Raw genomic sequence first — 16,963 nt, 5'->3', positions numbered from 1 at the left:
ACATGGGCCAGGTAGTGCGCAAAAGGCTCATGTGGAGCCCACTGGTGTGCATAAAAATTTCCCTAGTGCACATTAACATAGCCCATTTCAAATACTACTATATTAATGAGCACTGCGGAACTTTTACTACATGCCAGCATGATCAACATGTGCCATTTAGTATGCAACATGCTAGCATTTACACCCCTCTAGTGTGGACTAACACACTGTGTAAATAAGCCCTATGTGACATTGGACAAGGCACTCCTTTTTTTTTGTCCTTAAAATATGGATAGTATCTACCTGCTGCTTAGGGGAGTTAATGAAGTTTAATATTTTTGTGAAGTACATTTTGATCCTTGGATGAACTGAAGGTGCTAGTGCTACCTGAGAATGGAACCATAAAGGATAAATACTATAGTTATTGGTAAAAGAATGAGGAGTTCTTGTGGGCTAAAACCCACTTCATCGGATGCACGCAGTGGAAAATACGGTGGGTGGGTGGGTGGGGGTGTGTGTAATATCTAACAAGACTAATCAATTAAGGTGAGCTATTATCAGCAGGAAGTGATATGTGCTGCAGCGCTCCTCTATCATGTACATTGGCGAAACCAGACAGTCTCTACGCAAAAGAATAAATGGACACAAATCGGACACCAAGAATTATAATGTTCAAAAACCAGTCGGAGAACACTTCAACCGCCCTGGACACTCAATTACAGACCTAAAAGTTGCAATTCTTCAACAAAACTTCAAAAACCAACTCCAATGAGAAACTGCAGAACTGGAATTAATTTGCAAACTGGACACCATTAAATTAGGCTTGAATAAAGACTGGGAGTGGATAAGTCATTACACAAAGTAAAAACTCTTTCCCCATCCTAATTTTCCCTTCACTGTTACTCACACCTTCTTGTCAACTGTTTGAAAGGGGCCATCCTGATCATCACTACAAAAGGTGGTTTTTTTTTTTCTCCTGCTGATAATAGCCCACCTTAATCGGTTAGTCTGGTTAGAGTTGGTATGGCAACATCCATTTTTTGTGTGTAATATATATATATATATATATATCTTCCTACTGCATTTTCCACTGCATGCATCCAATGAAGTGGGTTTTAGCCCATGAAAGCTTATGCCCAAATAAATTTGTTAGTCTCTAAGGTGCCACAAGGACTCCTTGTTCTTTTTGGTGATACAGACTAACATGGCTACCACTCTGAAACCTATAGTTACTACTGATTTTCCAATTTTAATTAAGTCATTTGCATTATTCCTTTTAAGGTGGTGGGTTTTTTTATATCAAACATAGCTGGCACGCTTTGTTTAATGTTGTTACTTCCTTACTAATTTCTTTTGTCTAAGTCTCTGTAGGTAGTAAATGAGTTGGAATATGAAAATAAGTTTGCATTTCACCTGATGCTATGATGTGCATGTAATTAAATAGTGCAAGAGAATAATGACTTACTCCTATGGCTACTTTAATTTTCTGCACATGGGATTAGAATAAATTCTGTTGATTTCTGGAAAAAATTACCACTATGGATTTATTGCAAATATAACTCAAACTTTAATGCCAGAGGGGACCATCTAGTCCAACCTACTGCAGGCCATAGAATCTCATCAACCCACTCCTGTAATAGACCCATAATGTCTGGCTGAATTACTGAAGTTCTCATAACATGATTTAAAGACATCAAGTTTCTGTGAATCCACCATTTACTGTAGTTTAAACATGTACATGATCTGTGCCCTATGCTGCAGAGGAAGGCAAAAAAAGACCAGTGTTTCTGCCCATCTAATCCTGGGGGAAAAAATCCATCCTGCCCCCAAATATGGATCCCTTGGACCCTGAACATGTTGGCAAGACCCACCAGCCAGACACCTGCAGAAGAATTGTCTGTAGTAACTCAGAGCCCTCCCCATCTAATGTCCCATCTCTGGCCATTGGGGATATTTACTACTAGCAGTTGCAGATGGGTCACATGCCGTTGTAGGTAGTCTCATCATACCATCCCCACCAGTTTACCAAGCTCAGTCCTGAAGCCAGTTAGGTTTTTTGCCCCCACTTATTCCCTTGGAAGGCTGTTCCAGAACTTCACTTATTGGATGGTTAGAAACCTTTGCCTAATTTCAAGCTTAAACTTGTTGATGGCCAGTTTATATCCAATGGTTCTTAAATTAAAGAACTCCTTTCCCTCCCTGGTATTTATCCCGCTGATGAATTTATGGAGAGCAACTGTATCTCCCCTCAGCCTTCTTTTGGGTTGGATAAACAAGCCAAGCTCTTTGAGTCTCCTCTCATAAGGTAGGTTTTCCATTCCTCAGATCATCCTAGTAGCCCTTCTCTGCACCTGTTCTAGTTTGTTTAATCTTTCTTAAACATAGGAGAGCAGAATTCCACACAGTATTCCAGATGAGGTCTCACCAGTACCTTGTACAATGGTACTAACCCTTCCCTATGTCTTCCCTGGAAATACCTCGCTTGATGTATCTTAGGGCTGCATGGCATTGGTGGCTCACAGTCCTCCTGTGATCAACCAGTACACTCAGTTCTTTATCTTCCTCTGCTTGTTAGTCCTTAAGTGCATGACATTGCACTATTAAATTTCATCCCATTTCTATTACTCCTGTTTTGACTGTTGTCCAGATTTTCTTGCATGATATTCCAGTCCTTCTCCATATTGACATGACCTTTGTGTCGTCCACAAATTTTATTAGCACACTCCCACTTCTTGTTCCAAGGTCATTAGTGAAAATCTTAAATAAGATTGGTCCCAAGACTGATCCTGAGGAACTCCATTAGTAACCTTCCTCTAGCCTGACAGTTCACATTGTCGTCTCTTTAACCAGTTTCTTGTGAACCTTCCAATTCTCATTAATCCCTATCTTTTTGAATTTAACTAATTTCCCATGTGGAACTATATCAAATACCTTACTGAAATCCAGGTAGATTAGGTCTACTGCATTTTCTATGTCTAAAAATCACTTATCTTCTCAAAGTAGGAGATCAGGTTGATCTGTCAAGATCTCCCTTTTGTAAAACCATGTTGTGTATTATCCCAATTATAGGTAAATGGTATGCCCTTAACTCCTTTCTCTTTCAAAACTTGTTCCAGGACCTTGCATACAATTTGATGTCAAACTGTCAGGTCTGTAGTTTCTCAGATTAAAAAAAAAAAGTACTATATTAGCAGTTCTCCAGTCCCTGAGTTTACAGGTTCATTAAAAATCCTAGCTATTGGGCTTGCAATTTCATGTGCCACTTTCTTTACTGTTCTTGGCTGGAGATCATTCAAGCACCCTGATTTGGTCCGATTAAACTGAGTTTGACTTCCACCTTAGAGTAATTTCTACTTCCATATCGTCATTTCTATTAGCCACCCTGCCACTACCCCATATCTCCTCATTACCCTTTATTAAAAACTGAGGCAAAGTATTCAGTCAGGTGTTAGGCCATGTCCAGATTATCTTTAATTTTCACCCTATCTTCAGTGCTTAGTGGTCCCACTTCTTCACTTGTTTGTTTTATTTATATGGCTATAGAATCTTGTACTATTGGTTTTAATTTCTTCTGCAAGGTTCAACTCTGCTTGGCTTTTGGCAGTTCTATTCTTTCCCTGCACTTTCTGATGTGCAAGAGGTAGCTTTCCTTGCTACTCCATCCTATCTTCCATTCCTTCGAGGATTTCTTCTTTCTCTTAATAACCTGTTTGAGATGCCTGCTCATCCAGTTTGATCTGTAACCCTTCCTATGAATCTTTTTCCCCTTGTTTGCGGTTCAGGCTGCAGAAAGCTTCTGTAACTTTGACTTACAATTACTTTTAAGTCTCCTCCACATTCAGATCCTTGAGTGCTAAGCTGTTTTGCCAATTACCCAACCTTTTCCACCAATGTGTTGATTTGGTTCTTTTTCCTAGCTTCCTAATACTGGTGGTAAAGTGGTAGAAAATGAAAAAAGGAGACAGTCACTTTGAGGTCATTTAGCAGAGAAGGCTTGGCTGAAACAAGGATGGGAGACTCAGTGAAGGTGCAGGATCCACCTCAGTGTACAGCTCAAACTACATAATCATTCTTCTAGTGTGGACTAACTCATCATTTAGACAAACCCTTCTCTAAATAGCTGCCTTTGAGATGCATATGCACAAGTAGAAGGTGCCTGACAGTAAGGAGGAAATTTTGCACTGGCAAATAGCTTCTAAAGTGCTATGGGCTTAGTGGACCCGGAAGGGGGTAGTTCATTGGAAATGGGGATACAACAGAATATGGGAACTGACAGAGCTCCTCCCCCCCCCCCCCCAACCAACCCACATGTTCCCTCTTCCTAGTGTCCTGTCTCTCCTCTCCCACTCCACCAGACTGAGACCCCAACTTCTCTCTCCTCTCCTTGCCATAGCCCCAAACTACTCTCTCCCCTGTTTTTCACCCCCAACTACTACCCTCCCAGCAAGCAATTGTGTGTACCTGTTCCAGTTTTAAGGGGCCCCTGCTTCTCCTGGGGGTATCTGAGCCCCTCTCCATGGCTCCCTAGGTAAACTGGGATGGGGGTGGGGTGGGGTCTGAGGGTATCACAAATTTAAACTTCTGAAAACCAGGAAATACAAAATTTAAAGTACAATCACCACCTGTGGGGTGGAGGGGTTGGCTGGAGTGGGAAATGGACTGTATGTGTCAGGGGCATGATTGGGAAGGGCCTAGCTGAAGTAGGGGTTGGGGCTTAGAGGGACCATGGGACTCATCTTGGTATACCGCTAAAGCAATATAATCAAGGAAATGTGCTGAGACAGATATGGTGATTTCCTCTAATAGCCTGGACAAGCTATATTGAATTTTTTAGTATCTTAAAATCTCATTGTATTAAAAATGCAAACGTTTGTTTTGTGGAAGTGTATGTAAGGTCTGGGGGTGGTGGGAAAAGATGACCAGTGTAAATCCTGGGGAACAGTATGAGCTTCAAAGGACTATTTTTGAAACAACGGGCTAGACAAGAATGAACTTTTAAAGTTAAGTGGGTTTCCCAAGAAATCTCTAGGGGGAGGTGTATGTAAATGTACCCTCTCTGCATATGCGCGCACACTGCCTTTTGAAGCTTCACTGGGAAAAGGGAACCTTTGTCATCTGATCACCTGTTGTATGTGGACAATCAGAGGCCCAATTTGTACAAACTCATGGGTATGTTTGTTCTGAGCCAAGGTGGCTATTAATTTGTAAGCCCAGAAAAACTTGCTGGTAGTTTGAAGGAGTGATCACCTGCCAGTCCTTTTTGAAGTTGGTGATCTCCAGTAGGCTTGAACAATAAAAACCTACATGCATGCTAATGTGTCTTCTCTGTAATGATTTCACTTAAGAATAAATGTGCTTGCTCAGAAAAATCCATGTGGTACCTTATAATTGTGGGCAATTAAACTGTTTATCTCTGAAGAGAAATGCAAAGCAGGCCTGCTTAGTAATCCGACTTGCTGGGGAATTTAGTGAAGACAGGAAACTGTGCAGCCTAGGAAAACCATGGTCCTCCAAGAGTGACAGTTGTGGAGCCAGGAGCCTAGAGTGGATGCTTTGACAGGACTGGGGGGGGATAGTTACCTGAACTGTGACATATGTAAATCCTCCAGTAAGTACCTGCCTGTAATTTTTATGTATGTGTCAGCAGAAGGTGGCAGACAGCAAGGACCAACTTTTTACATGCTAGTGTTTTCTAAAGTGCTAATGGCTTAATGGGAGGGGAAAGGTAACATGAACTGGAAATAGTAGAGTAGGAGTGATGCAGGGAGATGTAACAGGCTTGCTTGAAGTTACAGTAACCACTAGGAATAAAACTGTCATGATTTTGGGACACTGATCATACAGCCTCAGTCAGTCATGGCATTTCAAGGCACTACTATTTTTCTCCATCCTATTATAGCAAGTGCACAGGAACAGGATGGACCTAGATTTCAGGGATCTGAGTTTTGCTAAACTCATTGTTCTGGAATGGCATAAGATAACACAGGGCAACCTCAATTCTGTGTTAAAGAAATGAATATACAAGTTGTATGTGAGACACCGATACCACATGAACATTTTCTAAAGCGTTTCCTCTGAAAAGTCCTCTCTTGTTTTCTGTCATATGATAAACAAATTTGTGTGAAATTAAGATCTTTATTAAATTTTTCCAATAACACCACAAGGGGAGCAAACACTACTGTTTGGTCTACACATAAATGTTGGGACTACATACTAACATTGGTTAGATGTGAAATCCATACCCTTCCCCCATATAATGATGTTAACCTAACCTGCAGGGTAGATGCAGCTATGTCAACAAAAGAATATCTCTTGCAACATTAGCAACCATTGTTTGTGGAGGAAAAATCTGTTCTAGCAGCATAGGCTGCAGCTACACTATGGGGTTACACCGGTAGGTCATCAGAGCTATGCCATTTAGTCTCCCTCCTATAGACAATCTAAATGTAAGGGGTAGGTCTAGACTGTAGCTAGAAGTATGCTTCCCAGTGCCAGCAGACAGACATGTGCGATCTCTGCTAAGCTGTGTAGCCAAGGGTAGCACAGGCAGCAGCTCGTGCTAGCTGCCTGAGTACAAAGCCAGCTGGAACCCCCCAGCTATGTACTTGATTGGTTAGCACAAGTCACAACCTAAATACTAGCCCCTCCTCAGGCAAAAGCCCAAAAGAAGAAAGGAACTCTGAAAAGATTAATTGATCTAAATTCATCAGATCAGCAAGGGAAATGAATACCAGAATCCAGAACCCTTCACTAAGAGTGCCACATACTTGTCCCTAGATATTTTAACCTATTAATTGTTCGTTTGACACCTCAATTGATCACAGGGCAGCACTCCTACATCTAGGAAGAGATGCCTAGCATTCAAACCATACAGGCCCAAGGGTTGGAGACCCTGCTTTTGTCAGCATCATCCTCTTGCCTAATCCAGGCTCCTCTTAGGTGCTGATTTTCCTTCATTACTTCTATAGTCAATACACAGGGTGAGTAATGCAGCTGATGCTGTGTAGTGGTGTTCCTCAGTTGCAGGCTGCAACCTTCCAGCTAGTTCCACTGACTCCTTTCACTGAACTGTTGCCTACATACATTTAGCTGTGCTCCAGTACTAGGGTTCTGGCCATTGCCAGTGGCACAAGAGAACCGTTCTGTTTGAAAAGTCAGTTTTTTCCTGCAGTAGCTTATCTGCATGGTCACTGAACCTAATCAGAAGATCTGTTCATTGTGATGCCTCACTTCATGGCCAAAAAGTTACTTTATCTAGGGTAAGCGGGAGTCAGTGCCCACCTGTAGCAAAGTAGTGATTAATTACTACACACCTGTAGCAGCCATTCCATGTAAGCAAATCAAACTTTTACAACTTGGGTACCTATCTGACACTAACAGCGAGTTAGTGGGTTTCTGGTTCCAACAAATGAACTGTCTTAAAGTGCTGAGGATATCAGGTCACAAAAGGTAAAGATGAGCCGGGGGCTTTGGAGACCTCATATTCCTCCGCTATTATAGTGGCGGTAGAGGAGAATCTACAGGAGAGTTTGCATTCCTGCCAGAGCTGTTAATCTGTAAAATAGGGGGGGGGATGACCAGAAAATTAAGGCAGTCTTTTTAGAGTTTAATGAAGGATCACAATGCTTAGCTATCTATTCTAGACATAATCCAGTCCACAGCCCATTTCAGAGACTGGCTTCTGACTTGTGAACAGTTAGCTGAGAAAAGGGGCTGCAGCAGTGGGGTTTACTTTTTGGCTATATCTTTCAAAAGCATCCAAGGAAAAAAAAAAGTCTGGAGGCTCAACAGTGGGACAACGTACCAAATAATGAAGAACATATGTACGGCTCATCTAATTCATTATGTTGGATCTACACAGTGTTTCTTATGCACAAAGAAGATGAACAGGTTTTTTGTTTTCCTTTCCTTCCAAATGACTTTCCACATGCAGTTAATTGCTAAGGGTTCAGCTCTTTTAAATGACCATGTGCTTCTCTGGGCAATATAAATATATGGAACTAGATGACTCAGGATAATGGAATATGGAAGTAGAGCTGGGTGAAATTTTTTTCAATAAATAGTTTATTCACTGTGAAAAGTCATTTCAATCAAACCCAGACTGTTAGTGAATTCATGTTGGAGTCTGTCAAATAGTTAAACTGAACTGAAAAATACTGGAGTGTTTCACTAATGTCAAAGTGAAATGTTTTGTTTCGACCTGACTCAAAATTTTTCATTTATAGTTTGAGCATTGACAAAAATAAGAGGATCGGATTTACAAAACCTTGAGGAGATTGAGGGAGGAGTGGCAGCCTCCCTTTAACCTATAGCCCCATGGTTAGGGAACTCACCCACAGTGTGGGAGACCCAGTTCAATTCCCCTCAGCCTGAAATGGAGCAGGGCCTTAAACCTGAATCTTCCCAAAGTCACGACTAAGGCACGATGGAAGGAGAAAAGCTGCTCTTTCTCTGAGAAAGTTATAACATTTTCTAGGGTAAGTAGAAGACTGACAATGCAAATTGAAAGCTGCCTTGTTTAAGGAGGATTAAATTCATTTTTTTTCAAACCCCACACAGATTTTTTTTAAACTCATTAGCATCTTGAAGTGCTGTATAATAAAGAAATGTGTCAAAAATATAAGTAACGTAACCTAGTAGATTAGAAGGAATTCATTTTGAGATTTACGATGAACTGGGAAATAGATTCTATAATCATTGCTGAAAAGGTGTTCTTAAAGTAGGTAATCTAGAAGTATGTTCACCCAATGACAAACCGAAATTTATACAGACTATGCTGGATATTTATAAACCTAGAGAACAACACAGAAGTAGCAACCAGCATTCAAAAGTAATTAAGGAAAATCATTTTACTTACTGACCAGTTCAAGGGTTAAAAGATCAAACTTCAGAGTACAAGTTCACAAATTCAAACAGCTTGCAATATTGAAATAATGCTTTTTGGATGCCAGATGCAGTGAATTACAAAAAAGCTAATATTTAAAAAGGATTTAATCATAAGAGATGCAGTGTGATAATCCGTGGACAAATAAATACTGTCTAGATCCTTGAGCAGATAAAAAGCAAATGTAACCACATTTAAGCAATCAGCGACACTCGCCAAATCAGTAAGAACAAATTACACACACACTGTGTCCATAAAATTTCAGTAGTAAAGTACATTTCTAGTTTAAAAAAAAATAAAAAATTTCCAATATGAGGAAGTTACAAGGTAAGCACTGTCAGAGTCACTCCTTTTTGGCTCACTTTTCCCCTCAAAAACACAGGCCTACCCTTGCATTCCACAGAAAGCCTGCAAGCAAGTTCTCTCCTCATACATATATGTTGGCATCCCTCCTCCGTGTGTGGTCTTTCTGATTTCCAAAAGGCACTTGTTGCAACACAGTCTGTCTTGTTGGCAGCCAGAAATACCAAATTCAGCCTTTCACCTATTCCTCAAATTTTCCTTTTTGGCACACGGAGACATAGGACTTCTTGCAGAAGAAATATAGATTTATTCATTAACTTTATCATTACCAGGCACACAAAGGACCAAACAAGAATATATTGTATCTTCTAGATAGGCAGAAATGTTATCAGCCATGTGATTATTTGCTAAACAAAACTATATATTGCTACTCTTTTGCAATTCCTCTTAAAAACAAAAACAAACAAACAAAAAACCCCACAGTTCCCAGGCTCTTCTCCAGTAACCCGAAGTTAGTTCCGAATAATAGTAGGTGTTAACTTTGCGGCTCTGATATTTCTGTGTAATTATGTTTTCTCCTAAGAGTTTAACAACATACAGAACAATTTTTTGTTTGCAGTAATTCTATTTGTATGTGTGGTGCATATATCACTGTCAAAAATGTAGTATCACATTACATGACGACCAACACAAGACCGTAACAATATACAATGGGCACTCAAATTCAAATTGGTGTATAAAGTTTTATTATATACAATTTATTATTGCACAGGCAATGATGTGAAAGCATGATTCCAATTCAGCTGTTGAAATGCCAGTCAGAGGCATAAATGCATAAATATCTCCACTTTAGATTAATACTCATAAATTATGCACAAGTCATTTTCAGTAATCTATAGTATTTTGTTCTAAATTACCCACCAAGAAATTAAAATCATGACAATGATAAACTTACAGTATCAAGTGTCGGGGGTAGCTGTGTAAGTCTGTATCCACAAAAACAATGAGGAGTCTGGTGGCACCTTAAAGACTAACAGCTTTATTTGGGCATAAGCTTTCGTGGGTAAAAAACCCCACTTCTTACAGTATGCCACAATATATTGCTCTGTTTTATTTAGATTTGTTTTTGTGAAGGTTAAACAATATATCTGGAACAATTTAACTGCAAGCCTGTGTATATGTATACATGCTACAAGTGAATATGACAAACACCTGATGCTTTAAATCAATATTAAAAAATATAATTGCACTAGGAAGTCCTAAATCAGTGAGGAGTCTGTCTGCAATTATAAGACAGATCTTCTAGTAACAGCATTCCACAATGTACAGTTCAAGACTTGAATTCTATCTTCTGTAACCAGACAGAGCTTTGGGGTCAAATGTTTTCTGCCCAGGGGAAGCAGAGTCTTAAGATCCATATGGCCATTTTACATGTAGTGTCTACCCATCTGTCATAAACCCAGAGATTGTCACAGTGATAGGAGGCTTTAAAAAAGAAAAAGTGAAAACAGGGAAGGTGACATTCACAACTTCACCTCTTCTAAATTTAATGAGTAGAATGAGTTAGTAACACAATGCTGTTGCAATAAAAAAAGCAAAATGCAGTTTTGGGTTGCATTAACAGAGGCATAGCACACAAGTCACAGGAGGTGATAGTACCACTCTACTCAGTCCTGTCCCTGTGAACAAAAAAGACATCACATAGATGTCCCTGTGAACAAAAAGAAACAGGGCAGATTCTGTAACCAGCGATTCTGGTCTGCCCCATACACCCAGCCTCAAAGACATTATGACCAATGCCGCAAGCAGTGCCAGAAGAGATGCTGACAAACGCAAGAGCAGTCGTCTACATCTCAACCATCCACTTTCAGGCAAACATTTTGAAGTGTTGGTTGAGGACACTAGAGCCTCACATTCTCCAATTCCAGAGACACTTTTAATTTCCAGCCCATTTGGGGACTGCTTTACACCTTTCTACCCAGTCTGGAGATCCATCACCTCAGACAGGTGGGTTCTGGAAATTATACAGAAGGGCTATTCCATCCACTTTGTTTCTATTCCACCTACCCACCTCCTTCCCCATCCCTCTTTAGAGACCGATCTCATGAGCATCTGTTACAGCAGGAAATAAACCATTTCTTGCCGTTAGGAGCAGTGGAACCTGTACCAGCTCAGCACAGGGGCAGAGGGTTTTATTCACATTACATCCTCACTCAGAAGAAAACAGGCAGATGAAGGCCCACACTGGACTTGCACAAACTAAACAAGTTCGTGAGAATACAGCACTTCAAGATGGTAACCCTAGCAACCGTAATTCTGGCATTGGAGAAAGGATATTGACTCTCGGCCCTCGACCTATAGGATGCTTACTTTCACGTCGCCATCCACCTGACGCACAGGAGGTTCCTCCGATTCACTCTTGGGAACCTGCATTACCACTGCAGGGTGCTCTCCTTCGACCTATCCATGGCCCCACGAGTATTTTCCAAAGTTCTTGCTGTTAGGAACATAACATAAGAATGGCCATTCTGGGTCAGACCAAAGGTCTATCCAGCCCAGTATCCTGTCTACCAACAGTGGCCAATTCCAAGTGCCCCAGAGGGAGTGAACCTAACAGGTAATGATCAAGTGATCTCTCTCCTGCCATCCATCTCCACCCTCTGACAAACAGAGGCTAGGGACACCATTCCTTACCCATCCTGGCTAATGGCCATTAATGGACTTAACCCCCATGAATGTATCCAGTTCTCTTTTAAACCCTGTTATAGTCCTAGCCTTCAAAACCTCCTCAGGCAAGGAGTTCCACAGGTTGACTGTGCGCTGTGTGAAGAACTTCCTTTTATTTGTTTTAAACCTGCTGCCCATTAATTTCATTTGGTGGCCCCTAGTTCTTATGGGAAAAAGTAAATAACTTTTCCTTATTCACTTTCTCCACACCACTCATGATTTTATATACTTCTATGATATCCCTCCCTTAGTCTCCTCTTTTCCAAGCTGAAAAGTCCTAGCCTCTTTAATCTCTCCTCATATGGGACCCGTTCCAAACCCCTAATCATTTTAGTTGCCCTTCTCTGAACCTTTTCTAATGCCAGTATATCTTTTTTGAGATGAGGAGACCATATCTGTTCACAGTATTCAAGATGTGGGCATACCATGGATTTATATAAGGGCAATAAGGTGTTCTCCGTCTTATTCGCTATCCCTTTTTTAATGATTCCTAACATCCCATTTACTTTTTTGACTGCCGCTGCACACTGTGTGGACGTCTTTAGAGGACTATCCACGATGACTCCAAGATCTTTCTCCCGATTAGTTGTAGCTAAATTAGCCCCCTGTGATGAAGTGGGACTGTTCTTAATGTTTTCTCTGAATATTGTAGGGGTGCCTCAGTTTCCCTTATGCAGTTCTTAAGTGTCTAGGTGGTGTGATAAGGGTGTATGATCGTTGCAGAGCCCTAGAGGGCAACTGATGGCCTGGCCCTTCCCCACTGCAAGGTGAGAGCTGAAGGGTTGGAGAACAAAGGAATCAGGTGACCTCCTGGCCCGGGAAAGGGACAAAGCCCAGAGGAGGAGGGGCTGGAGAGAGTTTCAGTTTGAGGCTGGCTGGGGACATGGAGTGAAGTGCAGACGTGGTTGTCTGGCTCATTGGCCCCCAAAATGGACGCAGCTGAGGGGTCCTGTTCTCTGCACCTACAAGCTCTGTTTTAGACCATGTTCCTGACGTCTAATAAACCTTCTGTTTTACTGGCTGGCTGAGAGTCACGTGTGACTGCGAAGTTGGGGTGCAGGACCTTCTGGCTTCCCCAGGACCCTGCCTGGGCAGTCTTGCTGTGGGAGGCGCACGGAAGGGCAGAGGATGCTGAATGCTCCGAGGTCAGACCCAGGAAGGTGGAAGTTGTGTGAGCTATGTGTCCTGAAGACAGTCTGCTCACAGAAAGGAGACTTCCCCAGAGTCCTGACTGGCTTCGTAGGGAGCAGTTCCAGAGCATTGCCCGGGGACTCCGTGACACCCCCATCATACAGTATGTATAATTTTTTCCAATGTGCATTACTTTACATTTATCCACATTAAATTTCATTTGCCATTTTGTTGCCCAATCACTTCGTTTTGTGAAATCTTTTTGAAGTTCTTCACAGTCTGCTTTGGTCTTAACTATCTTGAGCAGTTTAGTATCGTCTGCAAACTTTGCCACCTCACTGTTTACCGCTTTCTCAAGATCATTTATGAATAAATTGAATAGGATTGTGTTGCAGCAGCACATCTTCGCAGGCAGGGTGTGATAATATTTTCCTACCTAGACGATTGCCTGTTCAAAGCACCAGCATACCAGGAGGCAGTTGACGCCACTCACACCACTATAACCTTGCAGGTTTGACCTGTAAATGCAGACACGGTTTGCCACTAATTATGTGGCAACTCTCTTAGAATACATTAGTTTGAAAGCTCTAAAAATACTTAATCATAAAAATACTTACTAATAGAGTAGACGTGAAGTAATTTTAGATGTATAAACTTGAATGTTGTTATTATGGTGCCGTAATAAAGCTTCAAATCACATAGGGTCAAATTGTGACACCTTCCTCCCTCCACTGTTCTCTCTCTCTCTCTCTCACACACACACTCACACACACCACACACACACACACACACACACACACACACAGAAAGCACTGGCCTGCAAGAAGCTCAGCACTGACTCTCAGTGAAGTCAGTGGGACTGCTCACATGGTAAGATTTCAGCACATGCTTTAGTGCTTTGCTGGACAGGATCAAGGCCAAAGTGTTTGGATCCTTGCAGGACTGATCACCATTTACATACTTCAGTTTGTACCTCATTTAATAGAAGGAGATAAAATCTGTTCCTTTGTGGGAGCAGCCTTACCTCCCTTCTGGAAATCATGATGGTCCACATGATTAATCCCACTGGAGCATCTGTTTTTGAACATATATTAAATATTTTAAAAGCAGTAGGTTGAGCAAAACATTTATTACACACAGTGCCTTATGTGCTAAGTGAAACATATATGAAGAGAGAGTCCCTGCCCTGAAGCACTTACAATCTAAAAAGACAATATGATAACAGGTGATGTAGTGTGATACAGCATTAGATCAAATTAGTCAGAGTGATGAATGGCACTTGCCTTGTCAGTTACCACATTTTGTTGCTAATCTTATACTTGTCACTCAATATTTTAAAATATTTAACCATATTTGATGTCTTAACCCTTGTCTTCTCTTTATTTTTTTAAATTGTTTCATTCTTACCTAGTTTTAAAGTTATATTTGTTTACTTTTCAATGCTGTTGTAAATAACTGTAGCCCTTTTTATTTGCTTTAAATCCAAGATGGATTTAACAACTTGATACACTTAGTGACTACCCCATTTCTGACAGTACCAGTTACCATTGTTGTTCCAACTTTATTTCTAAGTAAATATTAGAGGGTGAAGGATTGCACAGCCTTGCAATATCTGATGGAGTTGGAAAATTACTGCTGTACAGATTAATATATATAATTCGGTCTCTAATTAGTATAAAAATGTTGTCTTGTGAGGCTTAACGGTAAACGATGAGGCTTAACATTTCATAGGTTGTGTGAATTAAATGAAGATGAAATGCTATCCCTACTCCCAACGGACAGTGATGACCTCACGGTCAACCTGAGACTCTTATAGTGTGATTGAAAATTGGTCTTGGATTTTATTTTTTTTAAACATACAACAAGAATCTCAACAGCTACAGCAGAGGCAAGAGGGAGAGCACGTGAACAGATCCCTTTCTGCCAGAGGATGGCAGATGGGTCTGAAGCAGCGCCGGCTACAATGAAAAAAGCTGCCTGCTGCCTTTATTTCAGATGTGTCTTGAGGTAACTGCAGATTGTTATATTTACTATATATTCCCCGCAATTTAAAATTATTGGAACTGGTGTGTTGAAACAGAACTTGTGGTTCCAATTCTACCAGATCTCTTGTCCCAAGGTTGGAGTGAGATTCTTAACCCAGAATCAGTCCCGATGAAGTGGGCTGTAGCTCACGAAAGCTTATGCTCAAATAAATTGGTTAGTCTCTAAGGTGCCACAAGTACTCCTTTTCTTTTTGCGAATACAGACTAACACGGCTGTTACTCTGAAGCTTGGCTTCTGCAATGCTGGGTATACTAGTATTCTGTGTTCCGTGAGGTCCAAAAGAAGCCTGTTGGAAAAGCTGGGAGACTTGGACCAGACAAAACTAATCAGTGAATTAGAAGAGATTCTTTAGCAGGACAGTTGCAAAGGTTGAAGACCAGAGCCTATATAGAAAGTCTCTTTTATTTTGGCGTGTCTTACTATACTTGTACCTGTTAACTGTGTAATCATGCTCAAGTATGAGGTTCCCCTTATCTGTCATTCTAGCTTTCTGTACTCCACTGCACAGATTGGCAATCTTTGCTCACTGTACGAGCTTTCTGAAAGGCATATTCGTCTCAAGGTCCATAGACAATGGTCCCTAGGAAGCATATTTACTATTGTAAGAAACAACTTTTATAGTTCTAAAGGCTTAATCAACCCATGCATTATTTTCATTTTACATTTAAATGACCTCATCTTCTAGTTTAAACTTCCTCCTACAGTTCCAATAGGTTTTTTTGAAGTTACTGCATTTTAATTTAACACTTTTGAATTTCTTCCAGTGTCAGTTTTAAATAACTCTCTCAAAATATATATAAGGGATTTAGAATTATAAGTTGAATAAGCTTTGAACATAAAACCATTCTTAATAATTCTCTGACATCTCTCTAAATAATATCTATCCTTTAACCTCTGTGGTTTATCTTAGTAAACATTACTATTTAGCCAGGAAACAAATACTTTGACAAATAACCAAATATTTTTGAGACAAGATTAAACTAACTAACATCTGTATTATAAATAGAATTCATATCAGTAAATTCAGGTACCTAATGTCAGAGTGCGATAGAAATGTATAGTAGTATTACTATGATGAACCTAAGCTGCCAAGGGGAAATCATATGCTACTTATTCATGCACAATAGAAAATCATATTATAAAGATGTATTTCATCAGCAGTCATCCACACTTAAGTCTTTAGTTATAACTTTACCACATTGTATATACCAAGCTAATGCATCAGCATCTCCATTATTAGATTTTAAAAATGTCTCCCTAATCTGTATTTAAAAACAAATAGAAAACTATTTAGGATGCAGACATTCCACCCAATGGAGTTTCTTTCAAATGTGGTCGTTTCATAGTGTTTGTATTCCCATTCATGCGCTCTTTACTCAGGCAAAACTTCCATTGAAATTGTGAGAGTTTTGCCTGAATAAAAACTTCAGCTTGATACTTGGTGTATGGTGTTGCATTTTTTAAAATCTTTATCTAGCAGTTATCCGATGATACTTTTACCAGGTAGTGTTTAGAAATTTGAGAATATGATTTATTGTAAAACACATTTTAATACAAATATTTGTATGGCTAACATTGCTCACTAATGCAGATGAGTGACTTTCATTTTTTTAGCTCTCTAAAAGAGTCATTTTTAAAAGAAAAAAATAAAATATAAAAATGTTCCCAAAGGGAAGGCAACTTCAACTAACAGATAGTATGACTTTAGTTAGTAATTTGACAAAGCTACTTAATGTAATTTATTAGAGTTCTAATTTAATGTCTAACAGAATGACTGACCTTGAACAAATCAGATGATTAATCATAGTAAAAGGTTCATTTTTTTTTTTTGCTTGAGGACCCAGGCGTAAGTAACTCTACTGTTACTGCTTTTACTCTTAATATGTGTGCACT

General features: G+C 40.1%; 1 protein-coding gene across 1 annotated transcript in view; it reads left to right on the top strand.

The window, feature by feature from the left end:
* Positions 1 to 16,963, top strand: part of CTTNBP2 (cortactin binding protein 2) — a 187,581-nt gene that overhangs the window by 28,834 nt on the left and 141,784 nt on the right.

This window comes from Lepidochelys olivacea (assembly GCF_965140295.1).
Source record: "Lepidochelys olivacea isolate rLepOli2 genome assembly, chromosome: 1".
In the NCBI taxonomy this organism is placed as follows: domain Eukaryota; kingdom Metazoa; phylum Chordata; order Testudines; family Cheloniidae; genus Lepidochelys; species Lepidochelys olivacea.
This window is presented reverse-complemented; position numbering and strand designations above follow the sequence as displayed.